Genomic DNA, 26108 nt, shown 5'->3' with positions numbered 1-26108 from the left:
GGACATTCCATCCGAAAACAGCAGATTGCACTTTCTTCTCAAGTGCGCATGAAACATTCTCCAGGATAGATCACATCTTGGGTCACAAATCAAGCCTCAGTAAATTTAAGAAAATTGAAGTCATATCAAGCATCTTTTCTGACCACAACGCTATGAGATTAGAAATCAATTACAGGGAAAAAAACGTAAAAAACACAAACACATGGAGGCTAAACAACACGTTACTAAATAACCAAGAGATCACTGAAGAAATCAAACAGGAAATCAAAAAATACCTAGAGACAAATGACAATGAAAACACGACAATCCAAAGCCTATGGGATGCAGCAAAAGCAGTTCTAAGAGGGAAGTTTATAGCTATACAAACCTACCTCAAGAAACAAGAAAAATCTCAAGTAAACAATCTAACTTACACCTAAAGGCACTAGAGAAAGAAGAACAAACAAAACCCAAAGTTAGCAGAAGGAAAGAAATCATAAAGGTCAGAGCAGAAATAAATGAAATAGAAACAAAGAAAACAATAGCAAAGATCAATAAAACTAAAAGCTGGTTCTCTGAAAAAATAAACAAAATTGATAAACCATTAGCCAGACTCATCAAGAAAAAGAGGGAGAGGACTCAAATCAATAAAATTAGAAATGAAACAGGAGAAGTTACAATGGACACTGCAGAAATACAAAGCATCCTAAGAGACTACTACAAGCAACTCTATGCCCATAAAATGGACAACCTGGAAGCAATGGACAGATTCTTAGAATGGTATAATCTTAGAATGGTATAACCTTCCAAGACTGAACCAGGAAAAATAGAAAATATGAACAGACCAATCACAAGTAATGAAATTGAAACTGTGATTATAAATCTTCCAACAAAAGTCCAGGACCAGATGGCTTCATAGGTGAATACTATGAAACATTTAGAGAAGAGCCAACACCAATCCTTCTCAAACTCTGTTCCAAAAAATTGCAGAGGAAGGAACACTCCCAAACTCATTGTATGAGGCCACCATCACCCTGGTACCAAAACCAGACAGATATACTACAAAAAATGAAAACTACAGACCCAATGTCACTGATGAATATAGATGCAGAAATCCTCAACAGAATATTAGCAAACAGAATCCAGCAACACATTAAAAGGATGATACACCATGATCGAGTGGGATTTATCCCAGGGATGCAAGGATTCTTAAGTATACGCATATCAGTGTGATAGAGCACATTAACAAAGTGAAGAATAAAAGCCATATGATCATCTCAATAGATGCAGAAAAAGCTTTCAACAAAATTCAACACCGATTTATGATAAAAACTCTCCAGAAAGTTGGCATAGAGGCAGCCTGCCTCAACATAACAAAGGCCATATACGACAAACCCATAGCAAACATTATTCTCCGTGTTGAAAAACTGAAGGCATTTCCGCTAAGGTCAGGAACAAGACAAGGATGTCCACTCTTGCCACCGTTATTTGACATAGTTTTGGAAGTCCTAGCCACGGCAATCAGAAGAAAAAGAAATAAAAGGAATACAAATTGGAAAAAGGAAAACTGTCACTGTTTGCCCATGACATGATACTATACATAGAGAATCCTAAAGATGCCACCAGAAAACTACTAGAGCTCATCAACGATTTGGGTAAAGTTGCAGGATACAAAATTAATGCACAGAAATCTCTTGTATTCCTATACAGTAACAACGAAAGATCAGAAAGAGAAATTAAGGAAAAAAATCCCATTCACTTGCAACAAAAAGAATAAAATACCTAGGAATAAACCTACCTAAGGAGGTAAAAGACTTGTACTCAGAACACTATAAGCCGCTGATGAAACAAATCAAAGATGACACAAACAGATGGAGAGATATACCATGTTCTTGGATTGGAAGAATCAATATTGTGAAAATGACTGTACTACCCAATGCAGTGTACAGATTCAGTGCAATCCCTATCAAATTACCAGGGGCATTTTTTATAGAACTAGAATAAAAATTCTTAAAAAAATTTGTATGGAGACACAAAAGACCCCGAATAGCCAAAGCAGTCTTGAGGGGAACAAACTGAGCTGGAGGAATCAGACTCCCTGACTTCAGACTGTACTACAAAGCTACAGTATAATCGAGACAACATGGTACTGGCACAAAAACAGAAACACAGATCAATGGAACAAGATAGAAAGCCCAGAGATAAACCCACACACCTATGGTCAACTAATGTATGACAAAGGAGTGAAGGATATACAATGGAAAAAAGACAGTCTGCTGCTGGGAAAACTGGACAGCTACATTTAAAAGAATGAAACTAGAACACTCCCTAACACCATACACAAAAATAAACTCAAAATGGATTAGAGAGCTAGTAAGGCCAGCCACCATAAAACTCTTAGTGGAAAACATAGGCAGAACACTCTATGACTTAAATCACAGCAAGATCCTTTTTGACCCACCTCCTAGAGAAATGGAAATAAAATAAAAAATAAACAAGTGAGACCCAATGAAACTTAAAAGCTTTTGCACAGCAAAGGAAACCATAAATAAGACGAAGAGACAACCCTCAGAATGGGAGAAAATATTTGCAAACACAGCAACTGACAAAGAATTAATCTCCAAAATATACAAACAGTTAGTTCATGCAGTTCAATATCAAAAAAACCCAAACAACCCAATCCAGAAACGGGCAGAAGACCTAAGTAGACGTTTCTCCAAAGAAGATACACAGATTGCCAACAAACACATGAAAGGATGCTCAACATCACTAATCATTAGAGAAATGCAAATCCAAACTACAATGAGGTTATCACCTCTCACTGGTCGGAATGGCCATCATGAAAAAATCTACAAACAGTAAATGTTGGAGAGCGTGTGGAGAAAAGGGAACCCTCTTGCACTGTTGGTGGGAATGTAAATTGATACAGCTCTATGGAGAACAGTATGGAGGTTCCTGAAAAACCAAAAACAGAACTACCATATGACCCAGCAATCCCACTACTGGGCATATGCCCTGAGAAAACCATAATTCAAAGAGTCATATACCACAATGTTCACTGCAGCACTATTTACAATAGCCAGAACATGGTAGCAACCATGTTGATGTCTATCAACAGATGAATGGATAAAGAAGATGTGGCACATGTATACAATGGAGTATTACTCAACCATAAAAACTAATAAGAGCCTGCTGTATGAAAAATAAATAAAATTAAAAAATTTAAAAAAATTCATGAAGTAGATAAACTTGTATAAAACTGATTAAGAAAAAAAAAAGCAGAACTACATTTGATGTCATTAACTGTAGCACTGTTATTTTCTGTACCAGCAAGGGAAAAAAGGCAACCAAATAACCTGAAAGAAAGCTTGTTGTTCATGTAGAAGTTGTTTTGTGTAGACTTACTTAGTCCTGTCTTTTTAATTATATTCGTTGGTATATCTTAAAAGGAAAGTATAAGTGAAATTATTTAATACTTTTCTAAGACCATCTCAGAGAGTTCTATTTCACCTTTTTACTCAGTCATACTGTATAGCAGGCTAGTCCAGGAATGTTGATGATGCAGCCTTTTTAAAGGAGTGCTTCATTATTCTTCCTTATAGTTTTCCCCATACTATTGCAAGTTTTAATACACGTTCTTGTCAAGAGAAGTAAGGGGTCTGAGGTTTTTATCCTACTTGTAAGCTAATAAGTTAACTTGCTGCCATGTTTTTGAGGATTCTGGCAGAAGAACAAGACTCCTGAATCAGAGACCAGACTTTATTACTCACAGCAAAAGCAGTAACAGGCTATCGGCTTATCTGCACTGATTCCCTGAGCCTCAGTTCCCAGCCTGACATCTGTACACTTAGTGTGCTGCATTGCTGAAGAGGAACCAAGGCCAAGGTCCCAGCACTTGTGAACAAGCAGCAGACCATAGTCTCCTATGCCAGTATTCTCAAGATGGGGTCTCCTTGTCTTGCTTAGTTATCTATGTGACTACAGAAACTGCTCAGTTTGAGGAGATAGTTAAGCTTGCACACCCTGTTAGAACATACAGGGATGCTCCAGGCTTGTGGGAAACTGCCTCTCCCACGAGTGATCAGGCAGGGACAGATGTGTCCTACTGCTTCCGGTATTAGTAAGACACTACAGGTTTCAAAGATGTTAAAATATTTTTAAAAGAAATTTCTTACTATGGGTGATTTGCTGTAAATAAATATTAATAATGGAAGTGAGGGTCCAATTGGAAATATTGGAGATATTTTTTAAATCATGGAAAATCCAGTGAACAACTTCAGAGTTATAAATTTGAAAACTCATTAACGGGAATTCTATATTTTATAGATCTGTTTCTGAATCAATTTTAATAGTAAAATCTAATAAATTCTTTTTGCTTATTAGAAAATATTGTAACATTTTGTATGTGTGTGGGACTGAATTGAGTGGTTTCAAAGTTCTGAAGATACAGTCAAACTGACTGTTGGTAATTGGGATAATTCTAAAAGTAAAACGAAATGGAGGAGTGCGTTGAGTACGTTTCATTCTCACCATTTTATTAATTGTGTATATTACTGAGGGACAGTGGGTAGGCCAGTGGAATTAGAATAAAAACTATTTTAGTGTAATATATAATGTGTATATTGTGGAAAGGAGGAGTAGATGCAGAGGAATGGCAATTGAGAAGTGGAGACGTGGTTATTCAACAAATGATGTTAGGAGAGTTGGGTTTGCATAGGCAAAAAGAAGTTCCAGATGAATTAAACACAAAGTTTAAGAGCAAAATGGTTAACTCTTGCATGAAACTGTAGGAGAATGTATTTGTGACTTCAAAGTACGGAAGGGTTACTGAGAAGAAAACTCATAAAGGAAGATGGATAGATACGACTACATTGGCAAAAAAAAAAAAAACCTTGTTATGCAAAAGACATAAGGAACCATTAAAGGACAGCTACAAAAGTATTTATATTCAGAGTATATGAAGAATTCATTCAAAAACAAAAATAAGACCACAAATCCAGTAGAAAACTGGGTACAGTATGTGAAAGGACAACACAAAGAACAGGAAACTAGAATAAACAATGAACACATGGAAATATGTTTTACTTTATTAATACTCAGAGGAATGCACATTTTAACGAGAGTGATATACCATTTGATACCCACTGGGTTGTCAAAAATAAAAATACTACCTGGGTCTGGAATGTGGAGAAACATAAACTCCCATGCAGTGAGGGAGTGTGGGGAGTGTATATTGATACTGCCACCTTGGATAGCAATTTGGCAGTGTCTGTTAATAGTAGGTGTTTATTTTTAAGACCTTGTCTGTGGAAATTCCACTATTTATCAGTTCCTTAAGAAAATCCTGCACATGTATTCTGGAAGGTGGATATGAGGGTGTTTACTGCAGCATTTTTTATAATAATAAAAAATTGGAAACAGCATAAATGGCCGTTAATGGGGAGATGGAAATACCGGTCTCTTCATGTAATAGAATATTACATGGTAATGAAAAGGATCAAATACACTTGATTTGACATATACTCAGTCTTGAAATTGTGATGTTTAAGAAAAGGGCAGAGTTTAAAATTTTTATTCTAGGTACTTTTCTGTTTAGTGTTAGAAGTATATATTGATGTGTTCTTTATGCATTGAACAATTCGGAAAGGGAACCATATCACATGGTGATATGATAACATGTTATTCCATATGTGAGATGGAATTGCGAGAGAGTTTATGTCTCATTTATTAAACTATTAAGAGATACTTTATTGAATACTTGACATGTTTTTGTGGGTGGGGGCGGATAGGTAATTAGCTACTGTTTCTATTTAAGATATAAAATTAGTCTAGCAATTGATGGTTAATAAGTGACCAAAGCTTGTCACTTTTCTTTTTAATCTCTCTCAAATCTGTTACCTCATTGCAACATAATCTGTGCATTTATGTAGGAAATTATTTTCAAAGACTATCTTCTCATGATTAAATACCAGCAAACTAAATTCAGCATATTCAGGGATGTTAAGGTAAAAATGAGATTAGTATCTCTCTGTGGGTTATTAATGTCTTGAGTACAGGCTCTTTGTAGAAAGTTAAAAATATGTATGCATATACACATACAGTCTACTCTTTCTGTTGCTTGAAGGTCTTTTTTGGGTAAAGTGGAGAATTTCTAAAAATTCATCTTAAATTGTTATATTTAGTTAAAAGGGGGAGGAGGTTGTGGCCTTTTCAATATGCCTTTAATGCCTTGATAACTTACTTCAAGAAGTCTTTTCATTTTCCCTGTCTTAACTCCTCTCTATCATGTTTATTGAGTAAAGATTAATCCAACATGTTTAGTAAAGAAATTACTTTTTCACACCAAAAATAATTCTTTTTTTCGTAGCAGTGTGGGTTACCAAACACAAGTTCGTGTGGCTGTTGCACACGGAGGCCAGATAAACTGAAACGTCAGAGTTTGGAGCAGAGAAAGGTTTATTGCAGGGCCAAGCAAGGAGAATGGGTGGGTCGTGCTCAAAAACCCCGAACTCCCTGATGGTTTTGGGGGAGAAGTTTTATAGGCAAATTTTGGGGTTGTGTGACTTTCTTCTGGTTGGTTGGTGGTGAGGTAACAGGGCGGGGCTCCAGCAGTCTTCTGCTTAGCCTGGAGTTGGCATCCCCCACCTGGATGGGGGCCTTAGTTCCTGAAGAGGACCTCAAAGATATTGTTATGTATACTCCTTAAGGAGGAATCAGGATGCTGCCCCAAGGCTGCACTGTTGTTCCTTGACTGCTCCTGCCTTGTCTCTGCATCACCTCTGCTCCCTGAGTAATTGTTTGAACCTGCCATTTGGAACGCTTGGAAAGTCAAGGAGGCTGATTGAAGCCTGTTTCCTACAGGCAAGAAACAGGGGACATGGAAAGGCTTTTGTGCCCAGGAGGGACCCCTCAGGGTCCTGCTAGGTTTCAGGTTTGGTCCAGATTCTAGAATAGACTTCAATTTTTTCAGCTTAAAAATACTTCTTAAACATATTTTGACTGCTGTGAAACACATGTTGACAAATGGTTAGCCTCTTTCCATTCATGCCATAATTATGGCCTTGGTCGCTTAATGGGGTACTTTAAATTTTATTGTATAATTTTTATGAAGGTGAAACTTTAATGATAAGAGTATAAGTTAGGGGTTAACCAGAGAAGCAGCAGGACACACACACACACACACACACACACACACACTCACACACACACACACACACACACACACACACACTTATTATGAGGAGTTGGCATATACACCTGTGTTGGTTCCTAGTCGAGGGTCCAGAGCAGGCAATCAGGAAGGACGATCCATGGGGAAGGGAGAACAATTGTAGACCCATTTGGTGTTTGGAGTAGCTTGAGCTTAGAAAAGGCCTAATCCCAAAACGTTTCCAACTGAAAAACGTAGGCCCACCCAGGATAATCTCCCTTTTGAATAAAGTCAACTGGCTAGTGACTTAAATTACATGTACAAAATTCTTTCACAGCAGCGCAGATTAATGCTTGGTTGAATAGCTGAGAGGAGATGTATATATTCTACAAAATGGCCATTGCCTCACTTTTGTCCTCCATGCTCTTGGGAAGGAATACACTTTATTGCTCACCCTAACTGGAAACACACTAGAATGGAATTCTGGCAACTGTAGTTCACACATCCAGATAACTTAACTATTCTTAAATAGTAGCTTTCTTTATTTAGTTATTGATATTAAAGATTAGTTTCATAAATGAGCAAGGGATATAAATTTAGATGTTATTAGAAGATATGTAGAAGATACACAGCTATTTCTAGGTAGCTACTATCAATCAGGAGTCACCTGGTCCACTTTTGGCCTGTATTTAGGTTATACTTAATAGATGGGTTTACTGGCCCCTGCTAACTTTTTTCCTCCCTGGCATTGATTTTATATGTTCAATGTACAGGCTCCTTTTAATATTTAATGTGAAGGAAAGTGGTAATTCAGAAGGTTTTTATCTAAGCAAGATTTCAGTTTATTAGAATTCAAGTAATCTAGAAAGATGTCTGATTCTTACCTTAAATCGAAATAGAACTATAGAAGCTGACTAGGAAAATCCCATTTCCAGGAAAACAGGTCACATCAACTGAAAATTAATTAATTCATTTCTTGATTCCTTTATTTAACAGACTTAATAATTTTGTGTGTGTGTTTGTGGTAGGCTGTATGCTAAGTGCCGAAGATACACAAGATACAGTGCCTGTCCTTTTATAGGCAGGATGGACAAGTATAGCTTTTAATTAGAAGGGGCTCAGAGAAGCATGGTTGGAAAATAATGTTTTACATAGAAATAATTTTCCATTGGTCGTAGTTTTTTAGTTTTAGTCCAGTAGTGGGCATAACTGAGGGGAGCTACAGACTTACGAAGTCTTCGGGTTTCCTGGGTATATTTTTCAAAATGGTTTCAAACTACTTGAATATGTTAAGGAAGAGAGTATTTTATACTTTATTGGGAGGAAGGCCTTTGTTATTGTTGTTGGCATTAAAGCATATGAGCAAGGGATATAAATTTAGGTTGTTAACTGTTAACATTAAGGTTAAATTTGTACATGTAGATAAATTGTTTGCAATTTATGAGCTGCAGACTCAGACTTTGAAGGTTAGGGTTCCATTTGTTGTGTAGTAGTTTCTGTTATCTGCTGAAAATAAAATCAGTTGTTCTTGTAACATGGAACAATTAGGAAAAAACACTCTGTTTTTCAAGGAAAATCGAGTTAAATCGATTTGTAAATCATTTTGTCTTCATAGAATGTTAATTTTGTACTTTGGCAAGAAGACCCAACGAGGTAAGCCTGGGGAGGCCACAACAATTCAGCCATTTCCAGCTCTCCAAAATACAATAGGTGTTTACAGAGGCTTGCATTTTTAATGGCTGTGTAAATTTATTTATTTATTTAGTATTTAGTATTTATTTTTAGAGTAGCATGAAAGTAGTCATCGGATTGTCTGTTCAGTGTGAAGATCTATTGGTACGTGTTCTGCTCTGTAGATAAACTTAGCTGAACTAGCATTGTTATATAGAGTTGGCGTTTACTGAACTTCATATTTTCTGTCCCATTTCCCACCAGATTAATTTTTATTTCAGTAACTAAACATTTGAATGTGAAGAATATTCTTAAGACGTGTCAGGCAGGAATCCTAATCCTAAGTAGAATCCTCACCCATAGTAGAAATAAAAAGATGAGATACATAGAGATATGGAGTTGCCTTATCAAAATGTGTCAGTAATAAGAATCAGATGACTAGGACAGCTAGAGGACTGCTAGAGAAGTTCAGATGAAAGAGTTCTTGAGACAGCTTGACAAAAAGGGGGCCTTGGAGATAATGTCACATTTCATGTGGACCTAAGAAGAGAATGGGTTCAGTGATGATGCTTCCAGTATGGCACAGTGGAGAGGGGACATGAGAGAAAGAGTCAGATTTGTGTTCAGTTTTGGGTCTTTTACTTACTTCTGTGGTCATTTTCAAAAACATGTTTTCTCTGGTTGTAATGATTACTATTAGTATTATTTAAGTTGAACTTTGTTCTCAAACTTAACCATAGTAATTGTTAATGGTAAGCTTAATTCATAAGCTTTACAGTGATTCATATGGTTGTTACAAAGTTTGTCTTAGACCTGAGCAAGTGTTTTCCACTGCATTCATATTTCACTTAGATGGTGAATAACATTTGTTACATCTGTTCCTTAATTAAGAGGAACTGGAGCCAAGGATATTCTGAAAGAGAGTGGACTTGGGTGTCCTGTGCAAGCACATCTTACTGTCTTTAATCACTAGTGGACAAGTAATGTATTCTTCCTTGGTCACTGAAAAATATTTGCTTGGTCACTGATGAAACACACACACACACACACATATATATTCTTTTTAATTGAAGTATAGTTGATTTACAATGTTGTGTTAGTTTCAGGTGTACAGCAAAGTGCTCAGTTATAATTATTCTTTTTCACATTCTTTTCCATTATAGGTTATTACAAGATATTGAATATAGTTCTCTGTGCTATACAGTCAGTCCTTGTTGTTTATTTTATATACAGTAATGTGTATCTGTTTGTCCCTCCCCCACCCCTTTCCCCTTTGGTAACCATAAGTTTGTTTTCTATGTCTGTGAGTCTGTTTCTGTTTTGTAAGTAAGTTCGTTTGTATCTTTTTTTAGATTTCACAAGTGATATCATACTATATTTATCTTTCTCCGACTTACTTCATTTAGTATGATAATCTCTACATCCATCCATGTTGCTTCAAATGGCAATATATCATTCTTTTTTATGGCTGAGTAATATTCCATTGTGTGTGTGTGTCCCACATCGTCTTTATCCATTCATCTGTCGATGGACACTTAGGTTGCTTCCACGTCTTGGGTATTGTAAATAGTGCTTCTGTGAACATTGGGGTGCATGTATCTTTTCAAATTAGAGTTTTCATCTTTTCCAGATATATGCCCAGGAGTGGGGTTGCTTGATAAATATTGATAGTAACTCTATTTTTAGTTTTTAAGGAACCTCCATACTGTCATCCATAGTGGCTGCTCCAATTTACATTCCCACTAGCAGTATAGGAGGGTTCCCTTTTCTCCACACCCTCTCTAGTATTTATTATACGTATTCTTTTTGATAATGGCCATTCTGACCGGTGTGAGGTGATATCTCCTTGTGGTTTTTGATTTGCGTTTCTCTAATAATTAGTAATGTTGAGCATCTTTTCATGTGCCTGTCGGCCATCTGGATGTCTTTTTTGGAGAAATGTCTATTTTGATCTTCTGCCCATCTTTTGATTGGGTTGTTCGGTTTTTTTTATTTTGAGCTATATGAGCTGTCTGTATATTTTGGAAATTAAGCTCTTGTTGGTTGCATCATTTGCAAATATTTTCTCCCATTCCGTAGGTTATCTTTTCATTTTGTTTATGGTTTCCTTTGCGGAGCAAAAGCTTATAGGTTTGGTTAGGTCCCATTTGTTTATTTTTGCTTTTATTCCACTGGAGCATTTTTAAGCTGTTATTAAGACTTTGAAGCAAATAGTTTCTGATTATACACTTACATGGATGTCAGTTGATAACAAGGAGAGGAATTTAAGAATTTCACTTTAGTTCCATATCTCTGAAACTTGAGCATGCTTGAAATGATTTCTAATAAGAAAATAAAACATCTGAAGTTTTATTTTTTATTCTGCTGAGAGATTATTCCTTTCTTGGCTGATATAGTTGAATTTTCAGGTAATTAGCTCAAATTGTAAAAATAGCAATAAAATCGTTAACCTTTAACTTGAGCATTAACTGTTATAACATTGGATAATTTATAAAATATATAAAAAGTGACAGTTTGTAACAATAAAAAGTCTTAAGTGTAACAGGCCAGGTTTTAGTTGGCAAAAGTTTAGGATTTTTTTAAAAACAGGGTTTAGGGAAATTATAAATGTTCGATGCATAACTGTAATTCATGAAGGAAAGCATTCATTTAGTTATTTTTGCCTATTAAAATCCCTGTAGAGTGGGGAAAAAAGGTAAGAGACAATTCTAAAAGCTACCCTCTTTTAGCTTGACTACCAGCTATTAGATGCAAGTGTTTGAAATGGTACTCTTAGTTGTGTTCATACTTGCTTGTATTCAGACTCTGTTGAAACCCATTCAAGTCATGCTAACAACATCATTGAAGAGTAATCTTGATATTTTTCAATTTATTAACATCTTTGACATGTCAGAGTCTTACTCTGGATTGGTTATATTTCAGAAGTACCCACAGGAAGTGAAAGTATTTGGTATCTTTAAAAGGAAAATTGCATTACATAACATACTGTTCTGCATTAATTAACCATATGACTTTTATGCTTATGTCTTGCTAATAGAATTATACTGAAGGGTTATAAGAAAGATATCATTTCTTATATCTTGGTAGCCAAATTTTAATAAAAGAAGAAAAGTCTTGGATTTTTATAGGTTTTGGATGATAGGCAGTATGATATAGGAAAAACATGAAACCCTGGATTCACCTAGTTCTTCCAGTTAAGTAAAGTTATCTTTGCTTTTTATCCACTGAGAAGTATGGATATGTGAAATATGTATTAACACTTCGGAATATTAGGAGAAGAAAGAACTTTGCTCATAATACATTAACCATTTGGATAATTCAGAATTGAATTTTTGCTCACCGTCAGACATTGTATCATCCAAATTGCTATCCAAGAAGTGTAGAGGTATGCTATTCACAGTAATTATACCTACTGCTATCTGGCGGTGTATTAGAACTCTTTGTAGAGCTTTTTAAAATGTGGATGTTTCCGACACATCCCTCCTATAATTTCTGGGGTGTGTGGTGGGTTCCCATCTACATCTATTTTAGTTGAAATAGGATAAACTTAAGATACTTAAATATGCCAGATAATTTTAAATGTTACAGATATTTTAGATAAACACACAAAGACTGTTAACCATGGGTTTTATTTACTTTTATCATTCTAATCTTAATTCTAAAACTTCTCAAGGTTGATGGTCACTACCAAGAAAAGAATTATGACATTCCAGGTATTTGGGGGTGGGTACCTGTATTTTTTAATCTAGAGGAATTGTTGATTAATTCCTAATTTATTTTATCTTATTATTATAATTTTTTCTGTTTTTTACTGTGGCTTTAATTTTGAGGCTCTGTATTTGAGGAACTGTGACTTTCCTGATGGTTATTTATGTTAACATAATATCAGGAAGGAAGTCCCGCAGTGGATTTAAGGGAAATCCCTGTTAGCTGGAAAGCCATCTTTTAAGAAGACTTAGGAAAGGAGTAGGGGTAGTAGGAGTTACACAGCTTACACAGCAGAAGTATTAGGTACTGTGAGATAGTCACTGTCTTAAACACCCTTTCATTCATTTAATCCTTGCAACCCTGTAAGCTTTACAAATGAGGAAATAGAATTTCATGAGATATCATCAGTCAGGCTTAGTATGCTGTTTTATAGCACAGTGAACTTTGATGTCTGTCACTCATCTCAAGTGTAAGTAGTTACTCTGTTATTACTTATTTTATGTTTGTCTTCCTTCCTAGTCTCTAAGCTCTTCAAGAGCTTTCATGTTTGTCCGTTACCTGTCATAAACCTTGTTCACTAGGAAAGTATCTTCTGTATAGTAGAAAAAGTTGATAAATATTTATTGAAAAAATCAATATATGAATGAGTTAGTCAAGGTTATTACTGAGATAACTGAAATATGGTACTGAAATAAGGCTGGCATTCAAGTTTGTGTTCTTTCCTCACTATATTATGTACCTTGTTCACTTTTGGGGGGTAGGGAATATTTAATTCCAGATATTTCTGTGGTGCTTACTATATACAAAACATTTTGCCAGATAAGTTAGGGAAATGGTTTCTAACATATAAGGACAGTAGTTTACCATGTGTTGAGTAAAGAAAATGCATAATGATGTTAAAAAAGCCTACTGTGGGGACTTCCCTGCTAGCGCAGTGGTTAAGAATCCGCCTGCCAGTGCAGGGGACATGGGTTCGAGCGCTGGTCCGGGAAGATCCCACCGGAGCAACTAAGCCCATGAGCCACAACTACTGAGCTCGAGTGTCACAAATACTGGAGCCTGTGCTCTGCAACAGGAGAAGCCACTGCAGTGAGAAGCACGCACACTGCAACGAAGAGTAGCCCCCACTCGCTGCAACTAGAGAAAGCCTGCGCACAGCGATGGAGACCCAACACAGCCAAAAACAAATAACTTTATTAAAAATAAAAAGCCTACTATGAATTTAATAATGCATTTTAAATGACTTTGTACTGTGTTTATTATGGTAGCATGCATATATGTTGAGAAACTAATAGTATGTTTGTATATGACACAGCATTTAGTTTATAGAATATATACATATAAAATAAGACAAATACACAGATAAATATTTGAAAGAAACTGATAAAAATATCATAAAAGAAGTGCAAGTCCGGATCTGTGTAGGGTGGAAGAACAGAAGAATATTAAGCTACTGGTTAGATACCAAACTCTTACTTAGGCACTTTTAAATGCATTGTGAGTAATTCAGAAAAGAAAAAGAACTGTCTTGCTGTCTTGAGGCTTATTATTCTATATCGGATGCAGAAGACTATATTATAGTATTAAGTATATTATAAAGCCATAAAATTCTATGGAAGGAAGCAAAGTGGGGGAGAGATGAATTCTCATAGAGGGGGTGACTTGGGAAAATATTATGGAAGAAGTATTTGAACTTTTCAATTTCATTAAATTTTTATAAATTCTTTTTACTACCCTTAGTCTGTTTTCTGTAGAGCTCGTGGAATAATCATGGCTTATTCCTCTTTCTGGGAAGCTGTGGTCATCCTTCTTTACATGTTGTTTCAATTCCAAACCCTATATAGAAGGCAGTCCAGTGCTTTGATCAGCTGAGTTCTTCAGTCTGAAACCTCAGAGATTACAGGTGGATCTTTATTAAGCTTCTGTATCCTAAAAATTATATTTTGAAATAATTTTGTTTTAATATGTTTAATATATTTTTATTGACTAAGTTAATTTAAAAAATAGATTTCTTAAGCTAGTACTCTTTATCCCCAAAGTACTTTTCCAATTTTTTTCTAAATTACAACTTCTAGTCATGTTATTTTATTTGCTATTGTTCAGTCTTCCTTTTCCCATATTCCTACTTATGTCATTTCCTGTAATCTTCTATTACTCTTTGATTTTAAATAGAAGCCTGTTCAAACCATGCTGACATCAATTATGAGATGGTAGCTACTCTTCTGTGTGCTATACAAACATAACACTTTTAGAACTTCTGTTTTACAGATGAGGAGACCAAGGTTCAGATACTTTGCCTGAGATTAAACAGCTAGTAAGTGGCTAGTAAGTGTAATATCATAAATTCCTTAGACTATCATCAAATGGATGTTAAAAATCATATTTAAAAATGGTATTCTAGGGCTTCCCGGGTGGCGCAGTTGTTAAGAATCCGCCTGCCAATGCAAGGGACACAGGTTTGAGCCCTGGTCCAGGAAGATCCCACATGCCGCGGAGCAACTAAGCCTGTGCGCCACAGCTACTGAGCCTGCGCTCTAGATCCCGCGAGCCACAACTACTGAGCCTGCGCTCTAGAGCCCGCGAGCCACAACTACTGAAGCCCGTGCACCTAGAGCCTGTGCTTTGCAACAAGAGAAGCCACCGTAATGAGAAGCCTGCGCATTGGAACCAAGAGCAGCCCCCACTTGCCGCAACTAGAGAAAGCCCGTGTGCAGCAACGAAGACCCAACACAGCCAAAAATAAATAGATAAGAAAATAGATTTTTTAAAAAAGGTGTTCTAAAACAAATAATTGTTTTGTTTTGGATATCTATAGATTTTACTTTCTGAATAAATTCCCTCAGGAGAAAGTTTGTGACAGTGAACTACGCGCTGCCATTCACTTACTGTCTCCTTAAAGTTACCATGCCTAGACCTGGTGATGATTTTTGCTCGAGGCAGCAAGTTACCCTGTAGGTAGATTTGTCAAAATGTTCATCTTGTTTCTTGTTACGGTTTTGAGTGAAATAATTGTAATCTTTTTGGGTTTTTTGTTTTTTAAATATTTAACCTTTCTTGTCTTCTTAACATACTGTTAGTTGTAAAGTCTTTAAGGCAGAAGTGTATAATCTGAAGTCAGTATAGCTGAGTGACATTGAGTAAGTCAGGTTTCTGCCCATTAGTTTGTCATTTTTGAATGAGAAATAGGTATTATAATAATATCTACCTCTAAGGTTTAAAAAGGATTAACTTTATGGATATAAAATGCTGAGTACAAAGCCCTATATATGTTCTTTTTTGTTAATAATAATATTAGCTGTGGCTTCATTTTTGTATCTCATGCTGTACTCTATCTAGTAAATATTGAATAGTTATGGGGAACTTATTGTGGTCAGTGCAAAGAGAGGGGAGGTGAGTGATTCCAGACTTCTTGGAGCTTTTTAGATAGTAATGTACATAAGACTTAAGTCAAAAGAACAAATGATAGAATGGGAATCTAGGAAACATCCTGTCTGAGAGAACCTGGAGAAATTTTCATTGAGGTGATTTCTGAAATTGGATTTTTGATGACTTGGGAAAGAAAACGGGCACAAGTAGAAATGGTAGTCCTTTTTATTTTTAATCTTCTTTCCTAAGTGTGCTGTCAACAAGTAAATGTTTCAATTTAATACTTTAAAACATCACATTTTAAAACAAATGGTTGTTTTTCTATGCCTTTAATAATTTTTATGTCTGCTAGATGGGGGAATGAATAAGATCCAGTACAAGGTTTCACATATGAATAGTGAAATGATTCTATTAATGCTATATGTGGAAGCATTTCATGCTTCCATGGACAGTAACTGCTTTTATATGAGTGATGGTTAGCGACAGAAACGCAGCCCAGAGTTGCCAGAGGATTTCATGCCAGTTCTTCTTACTCTCGCTCTTTTTCTTTTTTTTTTTTTAACATCTTTATTGGGGTATAATTGCTTTACAATGGTGTGTTAGTTTCTGCTTCATAACAAAGTGAATCAGTTGTACATATACATATGTTCCCATATCTCTTCCCTCTTGCATCTCCCTCCCTCCCACCCTCCCTATCCCACCCCTCCAGGTGGTCACAAAGCACCGAGCCGATATCCCTGTGCCATGCGGCTGCTTCCCACTAACTATCTACCTTACGTTTGGTAGTGTATATATGTCCATGACTCTCTCTCGCCCTGTCACAGCTCACCCTTCCCCCTCCCCATATCCTCAAGTCCGTTCTCCAGTAGGTCTGTGTCTTTATTCCTGTCTTACCCCTAGGTTCTTCATGACATTTTTTTCCTTAAATTCCATATATATGTGTTAGCATACGGTATTTGTCTTTCTCTTTCTGACTGACTTCACTCTGTATGACAGACTCTAGGTCTATCCACCTCATTACAAATAGCTCAATTTCATCTCTTTTTATGGCTGAATAATATTCCATTGTATATATGTGCCACATCTTCTTTATCCATTCATCTGATGATGGGCACTTAGGTTGTTTCCATCTCTGGGCTATTGTAAATAGAGCTGCAGTGAACATTTTGGTACATGACTCTTTGAATTTTGGTTTTCTCAGGGTATATGCCCAGTAGTGGGATTGCTGGGTCATATGGTAGTTCTATTTGTCGTTTTTTAAGGAACCTCCATACTGTTCTCCATAGTGGCTGAACCAATTCACATTCCCACCAGCAGTGCAAGAGTGTTCCCTTTTCTCCACACCCTCTCCAGCATTTACTGTTTCTAGATTTTTTGATGATGGCCATTCTGACTGGTGTGAGATGATATCTCATTGTAGTTTTGATTTGCATTTCTCTAATGATTAATGATGTTGAGCTTTCTTTCATGTGTTTGTTGGCAGTCTGTATATCTTCTTTGGAGAAATGTCTATTCAGGTCTTCTGCCCATTTTTGGATTGGGTTGTTTGTTTTTTTGTTATTGAGCTGCATGAGCTGCTTGTAAATTTTGGAGATTAATCCTTTGTCAGTTGCTTCATTTGCAAATATTTTCTCCCATTCTGAGGGTTGTCTTTTGGTCTTGTTTATGGTTTCCTTTGCTGTGCAAAAGCTTTGAAGTTTCATTAGGTTCCATTTGTTTATTTTTGTTTTTATTTCCATTTCTCTAGGAGGTGGGTCAGAAAGGATCTTGCTGTGATTTATGTCACAGAGTGTTCACTCTTTTTCTTTTTAAGCATTAGGCAGCCATTGGTATTTGAACTTGCTGGGAAATGCAATTAGAAATCACTTGATCATTTTTGTCCTTTTATGGGAAACTGTTTGCATATATTTAGTTCAGTCTTTTCAGCCTTAACTATGGCATTATGAAGATCATATTTAGCTTCCCAAATGGTCATGGGTACTGTAAGTGGCTCTGCTCTAGTGAAAGTTTACTAATTTTGGTCATGATTGGGACAGACCAATATTATTTGGCCATAGTTTGGCCATAACTTGTGATACATAAGTTGAGTTTCAAAATACAGTAATTATAATTAAATTAGTGGAATTAATATATGAAAATTGGAATGAGGACTTAACGTGACAGTTTTTCAATATTTGTAGGAGTTAGGTGTTTCTTATGAAGGAAGAATATTGAGAATAGTCCTTTTGTTATTAACTTGGAAAATGTTTGACATAAAACTTTAAAAGTTCTTTGAATTTAGCAAATATTTCATTGTGCTAATAAGCATTTGTTGAATGCTTGCTGCCTATAAAGACATTCCTAGATGATGATTTCCACAAACTGAATGTAAAAGTGTTCTAATTTTTATATATTATTAGAAAATAACTTGCTCTGAAAACATGATGGTTGACGGACTCAAGTTCAAGTTGAAATTTTTTCTGAAGTCAACTTTATAACTAGAGTCAGTGAGCAATTTAATTATGTATAATCTCTTTTAAGAAATGTTCCTCAATGTACGTTTCTTAAACTAATTTAAGATTGTATGTACAACTGGGGATAGTTATATGTTAGGCTTTATCACTTGGCTTAAGATGTATATATTCATAAGTGTGTTATTGGAACCTTGGTTTGCTTAAATATATAACACTTTAGAATTCCTTTCTAGGTGGTTTTGGATTATGAACTTTCACATTAAGAGCACAGTAGGGGAAGAAGTCTTGTGCTCATTTGCCTGACTACAAATGTATAATTAAAAGAGTCTGTCAGCAGGGGTTGGGGCAATCAGTGTGCTCTGATGCTTCATGTTATAATTACTTTGTTGTTCAAACAGATATTGTAATGAGAGCATAATTTTAAATTTCAGAGGTCAGTGACTCGAGGTTTTTGTTGTTGTTTTGGTTTTAATCAAAAACAAAGGTAGTTTCTCAAATTTTGAGAATTTTTTTTACTTAATATTTGTATATCGCTGTGTACAGCAAATGAAATGGATGTTTTTTTTTTAAGGTTTATTATTATTATTTTTTTGGCTGCATTGGGTTTTCGTTGCTGCACGCGGGCTTTCTCTAGTTGCGGCGAGCAGGGGCTACTCTTCGTTGCTGTGCACGGGCTTCTCATTGCGGTGGCTTCTCATTGCAGAGCACGGGCTCTAGGCACGTGGGCTTCAGTAGTTGTGGTGCACGAGCTTAGTTGCTCCGCGACATGTGGGATCTTCCCAGACCAAGGCTCGAACCTGTGTCCCCTGCACTGGCAGGCTGATTCTTAACCACTGTGCCACCGGCGAAGTCCCCTGAAATGGATGTATGTATTGTGTATTAAGACAAGATTTTCGTTTTCCCCTATTGAAAATTTTAGTGAGTGGAGGAATTGTGTATTAAGTGGCCACAGGTTTATCATTTTTGTGTCATTGACATTTGATAGGCATTTCTCTCATTTAGGGTAAAAAGTGTATTTGTAGGTGTGAGAAATCTGTTTTACCAGGTACTTCTCTGCCAGTTGTTGATACTGTTCTTCATGTGACTTTATCAGGAATTCATTGACAGAGAAAGAGAACATGACGTGGAATTAGGGGAAAAAAACCACTAAATAAATTTACCAGATAATTAATCTGTTTCTTTATCTGCATCCAAATTCCCTACCAGCTCTAAAATTCTATGAGAACAAGATGTGCTTAAAATTCCACATAAAAAAATGTTTAAAGGTAAAATGGTGAAGTAGAAAAACTTCTAGAGAGTCAAGACTTCAGTGTTCTGTTTCTGGCCCTTTCACTAATTTATTATGCTATTTTAAGGCAATTTACTTAATTTTAGGGCTCTCATGTAGGTGATGTCATGTTTTAGGAATTGGTTGTTGAGAGTTGCAGGCTCTAATGTTCTCCCTGATAGAACACTTCCTGTCTGTATGACTTAGGCAAACCTTATGGGCCTTAACCTCCTCATTAACATGTTAGTGAGAATTATAGGACCTCAGTCTTATGGCTGTTAGGATGACTGAGTGAGGTGATGTGTTTATATTGCTTAGTGTGGTACTCGACAAACAGTAAGTGTTTAATGAAAGCTTGGGTAGTATCAGCATCATTTTCATTTCTGAATTTCTTTATCATCACGTGAGAGACTAAGAGCTACTTGACATTTATTTCTCTATAGTACATTTGCCAAGAATATAGACCATAATAAAGTATTATTGGTAAATGTGTCTATCTGTTTCATAATCAGTTATGAATGGTATTATAGAGCTGTTTTATATGCTACTAAACTTTAACTTATTATATAAATAAAGATACATTCCATTTCCTTGAATGCTGTCTTGTCATTTCAGACTCCCTTAAATAAAAAAAACACCAAGGTCATCAGTTTTGAGCTTTGAACTTTTTTTAAACACAGGAATTATTTATGAATAACTTGTCTTTGCTATCATTTTGCTATATTATATCATTTGTTATATTAAGATACAACTTTAGTCTTGCAGTTTTAAAAAGACTGACCCTTATTTACTCCGTTCTTCTGATATATTGAAACAAGGTAATATTGAGCTGATAGAATAAAGGAACAGCACTGTCTTGTGGGATATGAAAATCAGCGCTCATGAGCATTATGCTAGAGAGTCTGAGTGAGTTGACTAGAGGAGAAGTAAGAGAACAAGAATAAAAGATAAGGGGTAAGGATTTTCAAATGTAACTGGCAACTTAAATAGGAGGTCAAAAAGAAGCAGGCCCAGAAACAAGGATAAATGATCAAGGGAGACTGGAGGCTTATATAGGCAGACACAGTAATAATGAATACAGGAGAGCACTGTGGGGAAACAGTTTGGTGTTTGATTTCAGTGATGCTCCCCAATAATAAAAGCACAGTCGTTCAATTCAGTAAATCTGATAGCTAAAGACAATGCACAGATAGCTATCAGTTATAGTATGACACACTTAGAGCAAAGGATAAATAAAAGTAAATATTAAAGAAAGCATTCTGGACGTAAGTGATAAATTGCATGAAGTTGTGGGTATCAGGATCCATGTTTGTGAATAGGCCGATTTATTGACAGCGTGGAGTGAATGTAAGCGAGAAATGGCACCTGAAGTTAGTATGGATTGAAATGAATGGGTGAATGTACAGCAGCCTCTCTGTCAAGGCAAAAGAAAGCTGATAACTGTATTTCAGACTTTCTTCAAAACCAATTGGTCTTTGTCCTCAAGTATTAAAACTTCACACTGACTCAGAAAACTCATTCAGGGTCAATAATAGCTGAGACATAATTGGGGACTAGTTTGCAGAAGGGAGGTAATGAGCTGAACATGGTGAGTTGAGAGTGCTTTGGAGACAGTGACACACACATGTCAAGTTGGCAGTTGAATTTGGAGGTCTAGAAATAAGGACTGTGCTGGAAATGTAAATTTGCGAATAAGTGGATACAAAAAAACCCGTATTATTATTTATTGCTGAAGATTTGGTGGCACATTATATAAAATGCTTTTGGTGACTGTAAAACAGAAATTAAAATAATTTGTAATGAGCTGTTTTTTCCACATCAGTTTCTCAGCTGTTTATTCCTGAAATACTATTTGAAATATGACAGTAAAAATAAATTAATGCCTCAACCACAGTTTCTAGGAGATAGACCATATTTGGTGTATCTCCATTTTGCCGTCAGTCCTCTCTGCTTCATTTCATCCTTTTCTTTGTCCCAAATTATTTATTAAAGTGAGAAATTTGGGGAGTAGATTCTTACTGCAGGTATTCTGGGATATAGAAGTAGACACCCTATAATCTTACTCTATCTCTTGTTTGTTTATAGCTGAAAGAGAACCTTTATGGATATGTTTTATTGATTTCTGTAGTGTTTGCCAATTCCAGGTTGCCTTTATTATCTGTTTAAGAAACAGAAAGAAAATACAGGGAGAACTTATGTTTGTAGTGAATAATTACTAGGCTCAAACTCACTGTTAAAGGCATTAACTCTTCCTGAGTTAGAATGGTCCACAGTTGTATAAAAGTGGCTTCTGAGTGGAATGATCTTAAAACCTTTTTTAAAATGAAGTTTAATATGCTCATAGATTAAAAATATGTAATTCTGTAGAGCCTGATGTAGAAAGCATCCTCTGCTAACAGCCAGCACCACCCACAGTCACTTCTTACTCTTGAAGAGATTCTTTAGGTATTTATTCTCTATTGCTGCATTTTGTGCTTACCTTGCTACTAGTTAACTTTTAGTTTTCATCTCACTCTTTCATTGTGTGAGAACTCATGGGGCCCTTTCCATTTGGAAGCTCTTATCATTCAGTTTTGTTTTAAAAGTATGTGATACGTTGATGATTTTTCTCCTATCTGCTTCCTTTTTCTTGGTGAGACATCAGTAATTCAGTTTTTGGACCTCTTGGACTAGTTCTTCAATTTTTATACTCTTTCTCCCTGTTTTCCATCTCTGTCTTTGCTGCTACGTGGAGGGAGAATTCAGTTTTTATCTTCAAACCCCTCTATCAACGTTTTTTATTTTTACTATCATATTTAAGTTTCAAGAGTTCCTTTTTATGTTTTGAATTCTTTTCATAGCATTTTTTACTTGTTTCAGGGATGCAGTATCTTCTCTTAACTCTCTGAGTCTTTTTGAGTTTTTCTTCTCACTGCCCAGTGATTGTTTTCTTCAGGTGGTTTCCTGTTGTTGGGTTGGCCAGGCTTTCCAGAGAAAGGTCTTCCAGTTTCTTGCCCCCAGTGTGTGGGCTGGCTGTCCTCATTCTGGGTGTGGAGTGGGAGAAAAGACTGGATACCTCAGCCTTCACTGTGTAAATGATCCTGTCAGCTGCCCATCAAAACCCAGTTCTAGAAAGTGGAACTCTTTAGGAATACATTTCTAGCCTTTTGCTAGAAATTAGGGAGTGCTAGATAGCCAGCTTTAGTTTAAGGATAGGGGATGCGGAGATTCAGCTGTTCCTTCAGTTTTCCAGTCTTAGCCCCACCCTCACCCCCAGACTTTTACTGCTGCCAATTTCCTAAGCCTTTATGGAGGCTCTAAGTATAAGTTGGTTTCTTCTTGCCTGGGTTAGCTAAGTCCCTGACTACTTAGCCATCTGCTTTCTAGTTTCCAAATTGTTTCCTTTCCCATTTTCTTCTTCCTTATGATTTTGTGCATTTTAAACTGTACAGTGTTTTAGAAGAATTTTAGGAAGGAGTGAAAATTACATTAGATACATTATTAGTTATACTAGATACTACATTAGTAGTATCTATACTAGATACTACATTAGATATTAGTGATACTAGATACTAGATACTATTAGATACTACGTTAGTTTCACCTTTTTTGTCTATAAGTGTTTTCGAAACCATAAGCAAAACTGTTTGTTTTGAAGCAAACATTAGGGTAGGTATAATTTTCTTCTATTTTTGTATTTTTAACAGGCACCTAAGTTGATGAATTTATTAAGAGTATCATTTACTAAGGTGTTGTACAACTCAAAAATTTATTCCTCCGATAAAGCACAATTCAAATTATACTGCAGCTTTATTCTTTGTTCCTGTCATGCAAATAATATCCGTTCCTTTTTAAATCCTCTGACTTTTGTCTTCCCCATGTATAAAAATTTCTGTGGCAAGTCACTTAAGATTTTAATTTTCATTCTTAGGCCTTTCTAAAATATTTTGGATTATAAATGTTCCTCAGTTGTCCTTGTATTAGTATCTGTATGCATTAATAATACCACAAACACATGCTTTTTAGTGTCTTTGTCTACTAATTATAACATCTGTGTCAGTTTTAGGTTGATTTCGATTGATTGATTTTTCTTATATGTGTTTCATTTTTCTCCTCCTTTGCCTGTTAATTTTTTTTTAAGTTTTTTTTTTTTTTTTTGATGAGGACCATTTTTAAAGTCTTATTGAATTTGATACAATATTGCTTCTGTTTTATGTTTTGGTATTTTGGCCCCTAGGCATGTGGGATCTTAGCTACCCAACCAGGGATTGAACCTGCACCCTGGGCATTGGAAGGCAAAGTCTTAACCACTGGACCGCCAGGGAAGTCCCTGCCTGTTAATTTCTGATTAGATGCCAGATAGTGTGAATTTTACCTTGTTGGGGGGACATATTCCTGTAGTTATTCTTGGGCTTTGTTCTGGGACACAGTTAAATTGGAAACAGTTTGATCCTTTTAGATCTTGCTTTTAAGATTTATTTAGGCAGTATTTGGAACAGTGTTCGGACTACTGACTAATTATTTTCCACTACTGAGGCAAGACCTCTGTGCACTTTACCCAGTGTCTGTATATCATGAAGTCTTTCCCGTCTGGATCTGTGTGAGAACCTGGCACTTTTACCTTGAATCCTTTGGCTAGTTGTTTCTCTGGCCTCTGGTATTTCTTCCCACATAGGCGCTGATCAGTGTTCAGTTGAATACTTGAGTCAACTTTGTGCAGATCTCCAGAGTTTTCTTTCTGTGCAGCTCTTTCCAGTATTCTTTTTGGTGAGCTCTAGCTGCTTTGGTCTCCCAAGACGCTAAGCTTAGTCGTCTCAACTCAGAGAGGCAGCCTGGCACTGTTCCCATGGCTGCAGCCTAGAGATTCCCAGGCCAGGGAGCTGGGACAGTAATGGGTCTTACTTCATTGATTTCCCATCTCTCAGCCTCACTGTCCTATTGCCTGAGGTCCAGAGACTTGAGGACTGATGTTTCTTTTGTTTTGCCTGGTTTATTTTTTTTGATTGTTTCAGGCAAGAGAGTCTTGTTCGTGTCACTTTATCTTGGCCTGAAGCAGACGTCCCTTATTTGTACAGATGTAGAGACACTTATAGGTTCATTAAAATACAAACATACACACACAAGGAACTTTATAAAATTTATCTATAAAAAATTGATAAAATACAAATTTTAGTGAGAAAATATCGTCAACAGTTTTCAACATAAAAATTAAACTCTGGATTTTAAAATTGGTTTTTACAGCCACAGTAGAGGTACATCTACACATTTTATATTTGGCACACAGATAACCCTGACTGACGTTCCCAGTTTCTTGACTCATTGACTCCTCAGGTCTGTCAGTTTTTTATGGTGTCCCCTAGGTGAAAAGAAATACTTCGTAGTTTTTCTTGTTATTATTAAATAGTTACTTCCAAACAACTTAGTTTATCAAAACAACTTAAACTGAAAAAATTTATTTTATTTATAAATAGCCACATTATTTATTAATGGGATTTGTTTTCCCTTGGGCACTGTTCACATTCTCAAACCTGGGAATCAGATTGGACACTACCACCCTGTTTTCCTGTTCCACATTGAGTTTTGCATGGACTTGGCTTTTTATTACAGCAACCACTGAAAACCTAGCATCACAAAGATAAGACATCATCACAAGGAATATAGCGTGATCTAATATTGATAAAGTCCAGTATTTTGAGCTAGAAGTTTGCATGGTATCTGACAGACATCAACTATTGCTGTTTCCCTTGAAATTTCAAGTACCCCCGTGGTACCCCTGTGAGCATACTGTGGTATCTCTGAGTTTACTCCTTGGGAACACATAGATGGCCTACCATAGGTTGGTGTGCTTTGTTTTGTTTCTCGTTTCCCCTCACAACATTTGGGTGCATTTTCATACTAATGATATTAACAGAAAATAGAGGCAGAAGCGTATACTTTAAGAACTTATTTCTATCCCTATTGGCTGAGTTCCATAGATTTTTTCCTAGTATGGCATCTGCAAATATATGAGTTGTAGTAGAAAGCTGTTTTTTTATACCAGTTTTATTTTCTTTGATTGGAATCTCACCGTTCAGTAAATAGTAATCTTTAAAGATGAAAGTTCAACAACAGGTATTGTTTATGTATGGTACCTGGCACTGAACCATATGCATTTATTTATACTATTCTTATATTTATTTATAAATTTATATTGTTTTTAATTTTTAAAGAATTCATATTTGTGAAATATTTATAAATATATTTGTATATTATCTCTAAAGCTTAAAGCAAAAAATGGTTCTGAAGTTATTATATCTTAGGTGAAAGGGAAGTATGGCCAACTCTACTTCTAAACCTCCCTTGGCAGTGTTTTCAGCCTGGGGCTCACTAAGTCAGTTGAAGATACCAAGGAAATGAAACGTAGATGTTCTCTACTAAAACTAGTATTTAAGATGGTATGGTTAAAGAGTAACTGTACAGTTCACTGTTTTCAAAGTAAGGTCTGTTAGAAATACAGTTAAGACTATTCTCGCATTTATTCCTTGTTGTGATTATT

The 26108-nt window shown here is 36.0% G+C and overlaps 1 protein-coding gene across 10 annotated transcripts in view; it reads left to right on the top strand.

Annotated features, from left to right (window-relative positions):
* Positions 1-26108, top strand: part of QKI (QKI, KH domain containing RNA binding) — a 143354-nt gene that overhangs the window by 75281 nt on the left and 41965 nt on the right. The window lies entirely within an intron of this gene.

This window comes from Pseudorca crassidens, chromosome 13, assembly GCF_039906515.1.
Source record: "Pseudorca crassidens isolate mPseCra1 chromosome 13, mPseCra1.hap1, whole genome shotgun sequence".
Classification (NCBI taxonomy): domain Eukaryota; kingdom Metazoa; phylum Chordata; class Mammalia; order Artiodactyla; family Delphinidae; genus Pseudorca; species Pseudorca crassidens.
The sequence above is the reverse complement of the archived record's forward strand: the minus strand, read 5'-3'. Positions and strand labels throughout refer to the sequence as shown.